Here is a 14,802-nt window from a genome sequence, read left to right as displayed (position 1 = left end):
ACAAACATCGAGTCACCCTTTTCCACCTTTGCTTAGAACCCAATTAGCGTGTCGGTTAACCACACACGCTCCACTAACGTCTTCGCAAGGGCACAAAGTGTAATTTCATGGAATTGCATCAATTCACTTTTTCCTAAAGTAACTAGATTGGGAATTTTGTAAAACATTTAGTTACTTTATACTTCATTATACTTAGAATGGAAGGTTTCTGTCCTATCCTACCCATGTCACACCCCGAAAACCGAAGGCGGAAACATTTTCAGGGTTGACTCCACGTTGAGTATCAAATCCAATGTACATAGTAAGTAAAGTAAAACAGACATTACATTACATATTAAAAGTTTTACAATTTGTTTCAAAAGACACAGTTTATACAGTTGTGATACATAATATAAATATAAACAAAATGAACGAGCCTTGCACGCACACGATCCTTAACCAAGTAAGTCTTCGGGTACCTGTACTATCGTTGACCTGAGAACACAAGCAATTTGAAAATCAGCATAACGCTGGTGAGTTCATAAGCAGTTTTATTTTGTGAAAATGTTTATATTTCCTTTCTGTTTCTGAAAATGTAACACACACCAAGAAAATCCCATATTTTCTTAAAAGTTGGTTGTTGTTTCATAAGAGTAATGTATGGTTTAGTTATCCGGTACATTGTTTTATGTCTTTAATGTATCAGTGTATTCCCAGGAAAGTCCCATACTTTCCTGAAGTGTAGTTATTGTAAAAGATGTAATGTTATTCAGTTGGTTACTCTTGTCTGATTATGTGTATGTTACCCAGGAATGCCCCATGCTTTCCTGTATATTTGTTTTCAATGTAAAAGATGTATTCTGTTAGACCTGGTTGTGTACAAGATTTCCCAGGAAGGTCCCATACCTTCCTGAAGGTTGGTTATCATATGTAAAAGATGTAAAAGATGTAAAAGATGTAAAAGATGTAAACTGAATCTTGGTTATTTGTAAAATGTAGTATGTGATTCATTATTACTATTAGTAAATCTCTGTTATCCTAGTTGCGAGTTCCATAACCATACTAAAGACTGAACCTGTGGCAATAAGTAGTCCACAGCCTTGTGGCAATAAGTGGTCCACAATTCTTTTGACTTTCGTCACCCTTGAACCATTTTGGTTCGGCTGTAGCTAGCAGCCAGGTGTGGGGTAGTCAGCCCCGTATAGATCTATACACTCAAGTCACGCTCTCTAAATCCCAGAGATTCTGGTTACGGGTGTAGTCCTCCACTCGCGTATCTCTGTGGAGTGTTCGCCGAGGACGTGTCTCCAATCATACTGAATAACAAATTTACTAGTAATAATAGTATAATCCTCCATTCGCGTATCTCTGTGGAATGTTACTGAGGCCAAGACAGTGTACGAATTATATTGTTTATATGTTATAATGTCATGCTTTTAACTGATAAAATGTGGAAACCATTTGTGAAATATATATAAAACATAACCGTTTATAAAATCCATTTCACAAATAATTGTTTAAGTGAATTGTATGATCTACTGGTTATCAGTTACGTATATCCGTATTAAAAGCATAAGAATTGTGAAACACACACACGAAAAACAAGTTTTGAGTGCAAGAAAACCCTTGTACTTTGCTTGTGTTCCCCCCCTGAAAACAGTGAAAAACAGTGAAAAAAGGTAGGGGTATGAACTCACCGGACTCGGAAACGTGTCGGTTTTGAATGCTAGTCGTTGGTTCGGGGTTTGATTACTCGCGACGACCCTATGTAAAATGAAATAATGTCCATATATATACAATTAGAGATACATTCGCTAATCATATGGAACATTACACTCCAATGTGATTAAACACCTTAAAATGAGCGTTTGGAGTGACCCGGGTGGCGTTTAAGGACTTGTAAAGGCACTAGGGACTTGGGACTTGAGTTTACTCTCCATAAGTAAACATTTAAATGAGTTTACAACCACAAAACACACACATACATGAGTTTACGGCCGTAAACTCATGTGGTTGTGGTTTTGGGTGTTTAAATTGTTTAAATGGCTTACTTGGACATGGGAAATGATTCTAGGCTTTGATCTAAATGCATGGAATGGATTAAAATCACCAAAATGATTAATTTATGGGAGTTTACGGCCTAGCATAGGCTCCTGGCCGTAAACTCCTTTATCCTTAAGAAAATGATGTTAAATGTTGTTAAAACCAATCACATGTGATTCTAAAAATTCCCACAAGCCTAGAAATGAGTTTGCAAGTGACATATAAGGGATTTATGGAGTTTACGGCCCATGAAACCCCCTTCATGGCCGTAAACTCTAATATAACAAGCTACAATGTGATTCAAGGCCTGAAACTAGCATAGAATGGCTTCTAAAATTCATCTAATGGCTGTAGGGGTGTTTAGTTTGCATTCTAACACCAAAGATTTTGGAGTTTACGGCCCAAGAACAGGTCTTGGCCGTAAACTCTTAGAAACTCCATAAAAGATGTGTTTTAAGGCCTTCAAAGTATTTTTGGTTGGTCCCTTGACTTATTCCAAAGCTTTTGGTGGTGTGGGATGGCTTTCTAACACCTTAGAATTGGATTTATGTCAAGTTTTGGGGAGTTTACGGCCCAAGCACTATCCTTGGCCGTAAACTCATCTAGGTCCCCCAAAAATCATGTTTCAATTGTCCAAATGCTAATACCAAGGTCCTATAATTCATATCTAAGCCATAGAGGTTATTTGGAAGGGTTTAAGGGCATGAAAAACCCCATTAACATGAGTTTACGGCCTAAGCTTATGCCTTGGCCGTAAACTCCTTCAAAGTCCTCAAAATCAAAGATTTACATGTTCTAAGTCCAAAACTTGAAGTCTCTTAGCCATATCTAAAGTCCAATTGAGTTTTGGAAGGAGTTTAAGAGCTTAAAACCCCATAAAATGGAGTTTACGGCCCAAGCTTGCTCCTTGGCCGTAAACTCATGTTCTTGACCCCAAAACTCAATTAAGTCATCAATTTGAAGGCTAAAGATGTTGAATAACATGCTAGAGAGGTTACCTTAAAGATTTGAATCCTTAAACTTGTGATTTGGACCTTAATTCTAGCTTGGAGGAGAGAGGTTGTAAGAGTTTAGTGTGAATTTGGCCAAAGGCTTCAAATGGAGTCTAAATCATGTTTATATTGTGTTCGGGAATTGAACACGATCGAATTCTACCCGATACCGACGTTAAGTGGGGTTTTTGGACGTACCCGATTGAGTTACCGTAACCCGATACGGTAATTTTTAGAAATATTCCGATCGCTAAAGTTGGGTGTTTAAAATAATTTCTAAATGTATTAAGACACCCATTAAGTCATTTTAGGTCAATATAAACTAATGACTTAATAAAATGGTGAATTTGGAAACGAAATTAAAAATAACGTTTGGTTGATCGGATCGGATTACAAGTTATGGTACAAGAAGTGACATGAAATTTCGGGTTGTTACAACCCATTCGGCTAACGACCCTCCAGTAGTTAAGAGTGTGGTGGGTAAGAGTGGATACCCATTCAATCGCTATTTTATAGGCAATTTCCTTAAACACCCCTTATAGACCAACTTCGTGAATGAGGCCTACTAACGGTAAGACTGACTGTTTACTCATACATATATATAATACTAGACTTTTAATGTTATATATAGTATATGGTGTTATTTGCACTTTTAAAATACTAGGTGGTCAAATTTAATAATTATACTTTTAATTTAATTAAATTGTAAACCAAAACTTTATGGATTTATTAAATCTCTTTTAATTATACACTTTAATTAATTAATAAAACCATAAGGGTGTGAATTTAACTTTTCAAAACAATACTAGGGTTTTAGAATTTAACATTTCTAAATTAAACTTTTAATCAACTTTTAAATTCCAAAACTTGAGGGCAAGTTTTGAAACATTTCAAAACATTTGGGTTTAACTTATTTAAATTTCAAAAACAAAACTTTTAAGTTCAAATTTAAACTATAAAACCTAAAGGGATTAATTTGAAACTTTTCCAAAATTTATCAAGAATATTCTAGATCACATAATTCAAATAAGGCAATTAACAATTAATTGGTGGTTATCTAATTATATCTAGTTCAAATTCCTGCAAGATAATGATCAAATAATTCAAATAATTTAACATTTATCAAATAAGGTAACAATTATCTAATTAGATGACCAAAATCTTTTATTTTGACAAAGATAATCATAAGGAATCAATAAAATTCGTATTTTATTAATTTTAAACAATTATGGCAATTATCTTAAGTCAAAACAGGTAAAAATCCCGAAATCTGCTCTAACTGACGCTCGAACTCGCCGAGTTCCTCTATGGACTCGTCGAGTTGGATCTACTCGCCGAGTCCCCATTGGAACTCGCCGAGTTCATTAGTCAGGGGGCCAAAAAATCGATTTTACAACAAGAATAAATGTACTAGGCATCAATACAATAGAAACTAATCAAGGCTCTGATACCACTGATGAGTTTTAGCCACAAGAACATCCTATGTGCTCATGCAAACCCTAATGCTTGGATCTAGGTTTCTCTATTGTACATGCAATTCATCCAAGACTTTAAACCCTAGATCTAGCATACTATTAATCATATTAACATAAGAATGGGGTTTAGATCTTACCTTGATTGTTATGTAGCAATAACAATCTCAAATCCTCCTTGTAATGGCTTTTGAAAGCTTAGAGTCACAAGGGTCACTCCTTTAATGGCTCACAAACACCAAGAGCAAGAGGATGAAGAATAAGGAGAGAGGAGGCTGCCCAAAAACGTCCAGAAACCCTAGTGGAACTCTTAGCCAGGTTTTTGGGGTTTAAGGGTACTATATATACATGTAGGCTATTAGGGTTTTTAACTAGGAAACCTTAATTTGACTGCTTAAGCCCTAAGCAGCCCATGCACCCTTATAGAATATCCCTTGGACGATTGTGGGTTTCCCCATGGAATTCGTCTAACCTATTATTCCAAGGTGATCCATAGCCCAAATGCAATTATCTTATAATTACAGTTCCAATCCCTTAAGTTTAATTAATCTCTTTTAGCCACAAAATTAATTATCAATTAATTATTGACTAATATTAATTAAACAATATGATTTCTCCTTTAATATATTATTCTCATAATATATTAATAAATCATAATTAATCCTTTCTCTTCATAATTCATCCTATCAAGTTGCTTTGGTGAAGGCAACCTAAAAGGACCATGCACCATCGCGTCAAGTACATACCAAAATAGTTATGGATTTAGACACTAATCCAACAAAATGTTGGACCAGCCCCTACAACCCCTGAACAAAATTAAAAATACAAGTGTTCCATGTTGTTGTTGCACACGAAAAAAGAAGAAGGAAAACATGAGACCTTTTTGTTTATTCTGGACTCAACCACTCTATATTAATCAAAAGCAACTGCCTATAAATAGCCTACAAAAAAACAACCAACGGGAATAAAGAACCTAAAGCCTAAAAATTAGCCATTACTCCTAAAGAAAACCACCCTACATTGACCAAGTATACATCACATTTTCTTAATTTGTACTTGGTTAAAGTCCATTATTCAAACAAACAAATACTACCCTTTTACCCATACCCATAACTTCAATAAACCCATGACCCATGTCAAGATTACCCAACACTCAACCCCTTAATCTTGACATCAATTTAATTCTTCAAAGTAGTGTTGGCTCATTATCATCTTTAATCAAATGAACTTCTTCTTCTTTTAATTCCTTTTTAGGACACTCAGTTGCATAATGTCCATATTCTTGACAATTATAGCTTCTAATATCCGCTTATCTCGATACATACCTTGCTCCCTTTGATCTTCATAGCTTTTGAATTGGCCATCTCAACCTCTACCACGACCTCTTCCTTGTCCAGATTGATCTTGACTAGAGTTACCACGCTTAGTTCTCTCTTTCCATTCCTCATTTGACAGTAAGAGTTTCTTTTGATTTTGATCATTTTCATCTTCATCAAGAACCTTCATTCTCTCTTCATATGCTTTCAACCTTCCCACAGCTTCCTCAAGTGACATGTCCTCTATCTCTGAGTATTGCTCAATAGATGCAACAATTTGCAAAAATTTCTTAGGAACCGAATTTGGTAGTTTTCTTAAAACTATCTCATCCTCCAAAATAGACCCAAGACTCTTGAATTTGGATGCAATCTTACTAATTTTTCCTGAAAACTCATCAATCGTGTCACCCTCTTTCATCTTCAACATCTCTAGCTCGGCTCTAAATGTTTGAAGTCTCGCCTTTTGAACTCTTTCGGCTCCCAAATACCGCACACGAAATGCTTCTCACACATCTTTTGCATCCATATGCTTAGCCATTTGAAGCAATATATCTTCTGGTAGAGTTTGAAACACAAATGCTCTTACCATCAGATTTTTCTTTGCCTCAATCGCTTTTCCAGTTTCTGGATTAACCGTTTCCCACAAGCTGTATGCTTGTAAGATCGACTCCACCATAATCAACCAACTTGTATAATTTGTAGCTGTTAACTTGGGGCATTGTAGTGGGATACTTTGGCTGGTCACAGGTACAACCTAACTTGATCCTCCCGGGTTTGTTGTTGGCATCTTCCTTAACTTGACCCTTTGTTCTTGTACAGAACCAACCAATTCAGATCACACAGACCTGAGTTATTTCTGATTTTTTTTTTCTTCAACCCACCCACACTCAGTTGCAGGTGCACAAAATTCTTATTCTTCTAATCTTCTTTCTCCCTTTGACTAGCTTCTTCACACAGGTAAACTTTACCACACAGGTTCCTTATGTTCTTGGTTCACCCAAGGTTTCAATTCCGCACACAACTTTCCTTCAACTCCTTCAACTCTCAGAGATCGACTCCAATACTCAATCACATAGATTTCATGCTTTTGAACTCTGATTTGCTTCAACTCACATAGATTGTTGTTCAAAACTCTCTTCACACAGATTCTTTGATTTTGAACTCGGCTCACATAGAACTGCAATAGCAACATGTTCACATAGAGCCTCTTCAAAGATCCCAGGTGTTGAACAAAATAAAAAATACAAGGAAGTATTCCATGTTGTTGCTATACACGAAAGAAGAAGAAGGAAAACAGGAGACCTTTATGTTTATTATGGACTCAACCACTCTATGTTAATCAAAAGCAACTGGCTATAAATAGCCTACAAAAAACAACCAATGGAAATAAACAACCTAAAGCCTAAAAACTAGCCATTACTTCTAAAGAAAAGCACCCTATAGTGACCAAGTATACATCATGTTTTCTCAATTTGTACTTGGTCAAAGTCCATTATTCAAACAATCAAATACTACCCTTGTACCCATACTCATAACTTCAATAAACCCATGACCCATTTCAAGATTACCCAACACTACTCTCTCTCTCTCTCTCTCTCTCTCTATGTGTGTGTGTGTGTGGAACTATAAGGGGTATTTTTAGCTTGATGTTGTTACCCCTGTCAACCTTGTCATACAAAAGCATATAAAAATGAAATTTTAAAATAGAACAAGGTATCTCAATCAGGGGTAATTTTGTCATTTTTTCGAAAATGCCAACACATCACCTCAATCAGCCTCTTGCAACATCCTCATACTCCACAACTTCAATTACCATACTACGGCGAGTCCAATTAACTTTAAGGTAGATCACTTGACCTACCAAATTTTAAGCTTTTTATTACTAATTATAAATAATAATCGATTGTGACCTATCTTAACTCTTTTTACTGACCTAGCTAATAAGAATTGAAAATCCACACGTTTTATATTTCATTTATTCTTTAGCCCAAAAATTGAATTCATTTGGGCCACTTATTTAAAACTAGATAAGAATCAAAAAGAAAAGAAAAAAGAATTAAATAGAATAACCAATCGTTGGTTCATTTCCGTAATTAGGATTTGTTTGATACTTTGATAAATGATACAGTACTTTTTTTTACATGATTTGATATTTGGATTGTCTTTGTAATTGATACTAGTTCTTCATCCTTTTGAAATCAGTTTTATTTATTTATTTATTCTTTATGTAAGCAAGAATGTCTTTGACCGTGATTTGTCGATTGTCGTTTGTTCCATAAATCAAAATAAAAAAACACCTTTGTCATGTTTTATTTTTTGTTGATTGTCGTTTGTTTCATAAATCAAAATAAAAAGAAAACGCCTTTGTCATGATTTTTTTAAATAGATAAAAATAATAGTATAAGAAGATAATGAGTAACACAAGCATATAATAGTTTATTTAAATTCACTACCTGTTAATCCGGTAGAACAACCAAGTAAGAAATTTTATCATGTAAATCTAAAAAATGAAATTAGAAAAGTATACTCACAAAATGGATTTTCAACAATTCACTTGGTAAAGACATATGTACGCAACAAAAAAAAAAAATCAAATTGTAAGTAAGAATTTGGTGTCATATATTGAAAAAATGTGTTTTAGAATGTATTACTAATGATACAATTGTCAAATTATATCAATATATAAGACTCGTCAGGTATAATTATAAAAACTTTAAATTTATTTTTCCATATACGATCCGACCTGGAACTACAACTAGTATTTTTTTGATTTTTTTTTTCTATCGATTTTAATTAAATAGCGAACCACGTAGTTTTGTGTTCTAATGTATTGTTATTTAATTAATAAACTAGTAAAAAAAACTCGCGGCTACACCGCTTTTCGGATAATATAGGAAAAATCAGCAAACTTTAAAAAATATATGTTGAAATTGTAAATCAGCACAAATAGCGGAAAAAAAAGCAACCCCTAAAATTAGATGTCAAAAGTGTACAACCAAAATAAGGGACACTGGTGGAGAAAATTCAAAAATGTTGTAGCAATAATGTTAAAGTTGCCAAAATTGGAAAAATATGGTGGCAAAATTCAAAAGGAGCTTTTTTGTGTTTTTTATGTAGAAATGTAAAAGTTTTGAGTATAATGACGAAAAGTGTCAAATTCATTAAAGATTTGTGGCAAAAACACCAAAATGTAAAACTTTTGACTACAAGGACTAAAAGTGTCAAAGTTACTAAAGATTTGTAGCAAAAACCTAAAGGCACAAAAACTTAATCAAAACACAAAATGTAAAAGTTTTGACTGTAGGGACGAAGAGTGTCAAATTCACCAAAAATTTGTGTCTAATACATTAATAAGGGACTTATGTGCAAATTTCCCATAGTGGTGTGGCCAAAATTTGAAGTTTAGAAACTACACTATTGTTAACTTCAATATATATATATATATATATATATATATATATATATATATATATATATATATATATATATATATATATATATATATATATATATATGCACTAGGAAACTTAGTTGGCCGTGATAATCACGACCCTAGTGAATTGATCAGTAAACTAATTTTACATGGTTTTAGAAAAAAAAAAAATTTAAATAACATTTCTTATTTTTAATTTTTGTAAGTTTTTATTTCAATTTTGATGGATGTTTGTTACCATAAAGGTTTAGAGTCTTAAGGAAAACATAAAGTTTATGTTGAAAATACTAAAGATGTAATTTTATATGTTTTTCTGCCCCGCTCCCGAGTTTAACTTAAGGAAAGAAAAAAAGAAAGGAAATGGATGGAAATAAGAGGAAAGGAAGAAAAATTGGTGCTTCCGAGTTTCGTTAAAAGAATGAGTGGAAGGAAATAAAAGGATCACTTTCCCTCCTATTTTTTCTTCCGATTTGGAAGGATTTGGAAATAAAGAACAAAATGTTTAACTTTCCTTCCATTTCTCTCCAACTCGGGAGCACAAAAGACAAATTTATTTTCTTTTCTTTTCTCTTCTTTTCTCTCCTTACTTTCTGTTATGTTCTCTTCTTTTCTTTGCTACAACTCGGGAGCGGGGTGTAATGTTTCATGTAAGGATGGACTTGTACTTTAAATATTTTTGACGCTAACTAAAGGCAAGTGTTTTCGGTGGTTTGTAATCATCATGCTATCTTATTGTATGTGTTGTTTATGTTTCTTATTTTACGTAATAGTTATATTGCAATTTTATAGGAGAATTAGAATGTGTGTGTGTATATATATATATATATACACGGTGCTATTGTTAAGAAAATGTGTAACATACTCCTGTTGAAAATATGGCAAATGTAGCATTGTGCTTTAAAATTACATTGTTTTAATGAGAAAATAAGATTTAAATTAAGTACATTGCTATTTGTTGCCTATATGAATATAAAATCACAAAGCCTGTTGTCATAGACATGTAAAATTAATCTCAACATCCTTTGGTATGCCCATATAACGTCATTTCCATTAGAAGACTCGAAACCCATCATTGATATTTTACCATTTGACATTTTCATTGTGTCTAGTGCATTTTATTTTCGACATTAAAAATCCTTTTGATGTTTTCTTGTGTGACGCTAGTGCACAGCTTGCACAGGTGTGATATGTTTATTTCTTGATACTTGTAATCTTGATTCATTTAAACAATATTCTATTTTTCTATCATTCAATTCGGACAATGTACTTTAAACATTTTCTTACTAAAGCATTGTGCTTTTAAGAAGGCAAGGATTGAAAGTACGTAGTTGGATTTTAAAACAATGCAATGATTGAAAGTATATTGTTCAAATAGGAATGAATGAAAGGAATGATGGTAGGTATTATGTGCTTTTATGAACTTTTTACCTTGATCAAGAGGAGCAGTTTGAGAATTTTACCTTTTCTCTCTTTGGTTTTCCATTTGAATCTTTATGAATGACTATTTTGATCAAATATAACTAAATTTTGTTTCTATACACATCATACATATACAACAAAAAAATGTTTTTTCTGTTACAAAGTGAAATAAATACAATTTTATTAAGAAAAGAAATTATAATCCAATTCTTATAAGAATAATCAAAAAGTTATTTACTTATGTACATGTTGGTTTTGTCAAGTGTATAAATAAGTTGGTTTATACGATTATTATATTCTCATATACACATACACATAAATAAGAAACAAACAGCAAATACTTAAAGAGAAAGAGGATTACGAGTATAAGCTTCTATTCGGTGTGTAAATATTAGGTACCTACTATTGACAACCATCTTGGACTGGTTTCTTTTGGCGTATAGATCATAAGATCTATTGTATATACACTTCAAGTTTTAATATGAAAATCGACCTACAATCTACTTTTATTCGGAAATCTGCATACTTAAATTACTACTTTTATTCGGAAATCTGCAGAGGCAAAGAACAAATGAATATTGATGTATAGTAAGGAACTAAAAAGCCATCACAAATGTAACTAATAAGTAATAATAACATATCTAACGCTTTACATCAAAAGAAGCCAGCACCTAAGAAACCTCAACATGAAAGTCTACAAGAAAACAAAGGTAAAACTTTAAAACATAACATAGAACATTAGATTACGCCACATGCATAGGCTTTTCCAAATTTGATACCATTCTTTCTAAAAACAATATAGAAAACCATTTCACATCTGTGTAAAAGAAGAAACATGACTTTACTCCTCACGTGATAGATACATAGTCGACAACTGGAAATAAAATTGAACTCTTATAAACCCTAATAATAATAATAATTTGCATAAATGAAAGCAGCAATGATCTACAAATCTAATAAGAACAAAAGCAACGAAATCAATAAAATCCCAGATGCGAAAAATAAAAAGACCAACAAATAAACAAATATCCTAATTGAATCACCAAAATAAACTAACATACGCTAACAGATTGATTTAATTGACCAACAAAACAAACTGATTACTTAGCATCTGACAAAAGAAGGCAGGCGGTGTAACCATAAAAGTCCAAAATTATCGGCTGGACACTTGTTCCAGAAAACACCTCATCGACGTTATAGGTAAACTATAATACACCCAAAAATTGACTAATAAAGAAGGAAAAGAAAAAGAAAGCTAAACGGTGATAAAGCCAAAATTAATTGATTAGGAAGGAGAAGAAAAACAATTGGACCACAAAAGAAGGCCTATCCATTCAACTGTTCCAAAAAATCGGACAAACTCAATTGCGACACCTCTCACCTTACAAGCCAAGCCTACCATCTATGAATTCTACAAACGAAGGCACCTAGCAACGAGCATATATGTTAAAAATTGCTGCCCACTTCCTTTTTATTGGAAGAATTAGGCAACAAAGTAGAAATTGAGTGAGCAAATATTCGTTTCGACTGTTTTCTTCACAAACGGAAATCTACATTGCTTCCACTTCCAAAGTCTACCGTTTATGAGTGTGTTTGACTGTTTGTTGATGCATAAGGATATTTGGAAAAGAAGATATGTTTTTGGTAGCAATTAAATCGTTATCTTAGTAGTAAAAAATTCAAATAACAAAAGAAAATCATGTGACCATATGACATCAATTCCACCAAGTGCCAAAGCAGCGGATGCATGGCCTTCTTACTTTAGCAAGTAAAAACATTGTCAGATAATTCCAAATAACAAAAGAAAATCATGTCTAATTTTGAGCTTAGTGGAAAATATGAGACTGTAATAGTGTAAGATGTTATCTATCAAAAATAGATGTATGCAATTAAAATTTATAGGAGGGAATCTCTAAAAAGGTGATAAGTGAAACAGAGATGACTGAAGAGTACCTATAACACCTTCTGAATGCATACTTTATCAGCAAAAATGGGACTTTCTTTTGGTCTGATATCTGCTCAACAAATCACATCGTTTTGAAGATGAAATGATGATTAGAGGCAATTTAGCTAAAACTTTTTAATTTTTTTTATCATGGTAAGCATTGTTTTTAACCAGTTACAAATTTGTTGCAAATCAATAGCTTAGTTCCTTCCTAACATCACTATAATAAAGCTCCAATTATCGAACATGTTAAGTGCTTCCAAAAAAACCCAAATATTATGTAAAAATACGGCTATAGTTTAATAAGATAAGTAACGGCATGAAATGAGAATGTTTTACCAAAATCGCATAAAAAAGACACACACTGAAATCTTAGAATCGGAAGATAAAAGATCAACTAACAGTAACAACATCAGATTAAAAAACTTTCAAAAACAGAGGGCATAAGAGGAAAAATGAAATTTGGTTTACCTGGTTCGATTCAAGACCTGATGAAGAAAAGAGAATAAACATAGGGCTTCAACATAGATGAAGATGAACAGAACGCTAGAAGATGTATTAAAGTGAAATGGGGTGAAAATTTGACGTCGTAATACGAATTACGACCAAAATCCAAGCAGACCTCGTGAACTGGAATCAAAATTGAAATTCAATCCTATAATTTTTATTGAAAAGACCAAAGACCTCGTGAACTAATATCAGGCGAGAACTTTTGAATGAAAAGGAACTCAATTAAGGGAGAGGTGCCGATTGTTGTGAGTAGGAAGCAATCAGGTGAAGTGAAGGAGGAAAAGGAGAGACATATACGTTTTCATTTGGACTGAAGGACGCTGACGTCGGAGGTGCATCTCGGTGTCACGAGGTGCACAACTCATGGCAACTGGCAAAGCTACAAGCAGCTGGTGGCAAGGCTAGAACTAAAACCCACCTTCAAGTCTCATGTGTGACGGCGACTTCAGTTCTTGATAGAGGGTGACTCGCTAAAAGGAAGCAGATGCTACAACGCACGTTTCATGGCGCTTCAAACTAAAAAGGATGTGGCAAGTAGCTTTGGGGGAAACGCTTGGAAGTCTTTGTGCTTATCAATAGAGACGTCGGCATGAGAGAAACATGAGGTGAGGGAAGGTACGACAGCATAACTGTGTAAGTTAAAAGAATGCCGCGAACAGATTTCTTATTAGAGGAAGTAAGCAGGTAATCGACGTGGACCAAAGTTAGAATACTTTTGGCTATACGGTGTGGTTGCGGTCTTGGACCGCGGTTTGTGCCACTTGGACTGCGCACACCATCTTCATACCGTGGTCTTGCACGATTTTGGCCGCACTGTGGTCCTTTAATGTCGTGTTTGGTGATTGGTTGATTGGTGTATCGACTCTTGAATGTGGTTGGAGCGTAATTAATTTTTTTTCTTTTTTGCCTTTTCTTTCCTCTATATATATATATATATATATATATATATATATATATATATATATATATATATATATATATATATATCAACTTCATTTGTTTTTCACAACACAATCTCTTCTCTCTCAAAAAAACAATTAAAAATCACCTCTCTCAAAAATGTCATCTTCTTCATCTTCTGAAGAATTTCAGACTATTTTTGACACCGCTGTTGTTTGTGTTCAAATGGCGGAACAAACATACAACGTTGTATGCAACAACGTAGCTGCAAGTTCTCAACGGAGAACACAAAGATATATTATCAGAAATCGTGAAGAAACCAACCAACGTTTGGTACAATACTATTTTGCAGAGAATGTCACTTATCAAGGGTATTATTTTCGTAGGTGCTTCAGAATGTTCAAAGGTTTATACGAACGTATAGTTGAAGATGTAACGAGGGAGTGCAATTTTTTTTCAACAAGGCTACGATGCTAGAGGTACACCCGGTTTCACTCCCTTACAAAAATGCACGGCCGCACTTCGTCAATTAGCATATGGCATTCCGCCTGATGCGTTAGATGAAAGTTTTAGGATGTCTGCTAGGATCGCACGAGACAATCTCCATTTTTTTTGCAAAACTGTGATTCAGTTTTATGGTCCAAAATATTTACGTAAACCTACGTAATGACATCCTGCAATTGCAAGTTCATCATGCTAGTGTGCATGGGTTTCCTGGAATGCTAGGAAGCTTAGATTGTCTCCATTGGGCATGGGAAAGTTGCCTTACATCATATCATGGGTAATTTACCCG

At 33.8% G+C, this 14,802-nt stretch overlaps 1 long non-coding RNA gene across 4 annotated transcripts; it reads right to left on the bottom strand.

Annotated features, from left to right (window-relative positions):
* Window positions 1-362: 362 nt before the first annotated feature.
* LOC145041596 (uncharacterized) lies at window positions 363-13,748 on the bottom strand. Of its 4 annotated transcripts, none has more exons than XR_013680306.1 (3): window positions 13,071-13,748; window positions 12,608-12,669; window positions 363-474 (listed from the first exon to the last, which is right to left on the bottom strand). It is a non-coding gene; the product is annotated as an uncharacterized LOC145041596 (long non-coding RNA). The 4 variants fall into 4 exon arrangements; XR_013680300.1 differs by lacking the exon at window positions 363-474 and adding an exon at window positions 10,176-11,528; XR_013680307.1 differs by lacking the exon at window positions 363-474 and adding an exon at window positions 10,176-11,471.
* Window positions 13,749-14,802: the final 1,054 nt, after the last annotated feature.

This window comes from Lactuca saligna, chromosome 1 (genome assembly GCF_052625555.1).
Source record: "Lactuca saligna cultivar CGN05327 chromosome 1, ASM5262555v1, whole genome shotgun sequence".
Lineage (NCBI taxonomy): Eukaryota > Viridiplantae > Streptophyta > Magnoliopsida > Asterales > Asteraceae > Lactuca > Lactuca saligna.
This window is presented reverse-complemented; position numbering and strand designations above follow the sequence as displayed.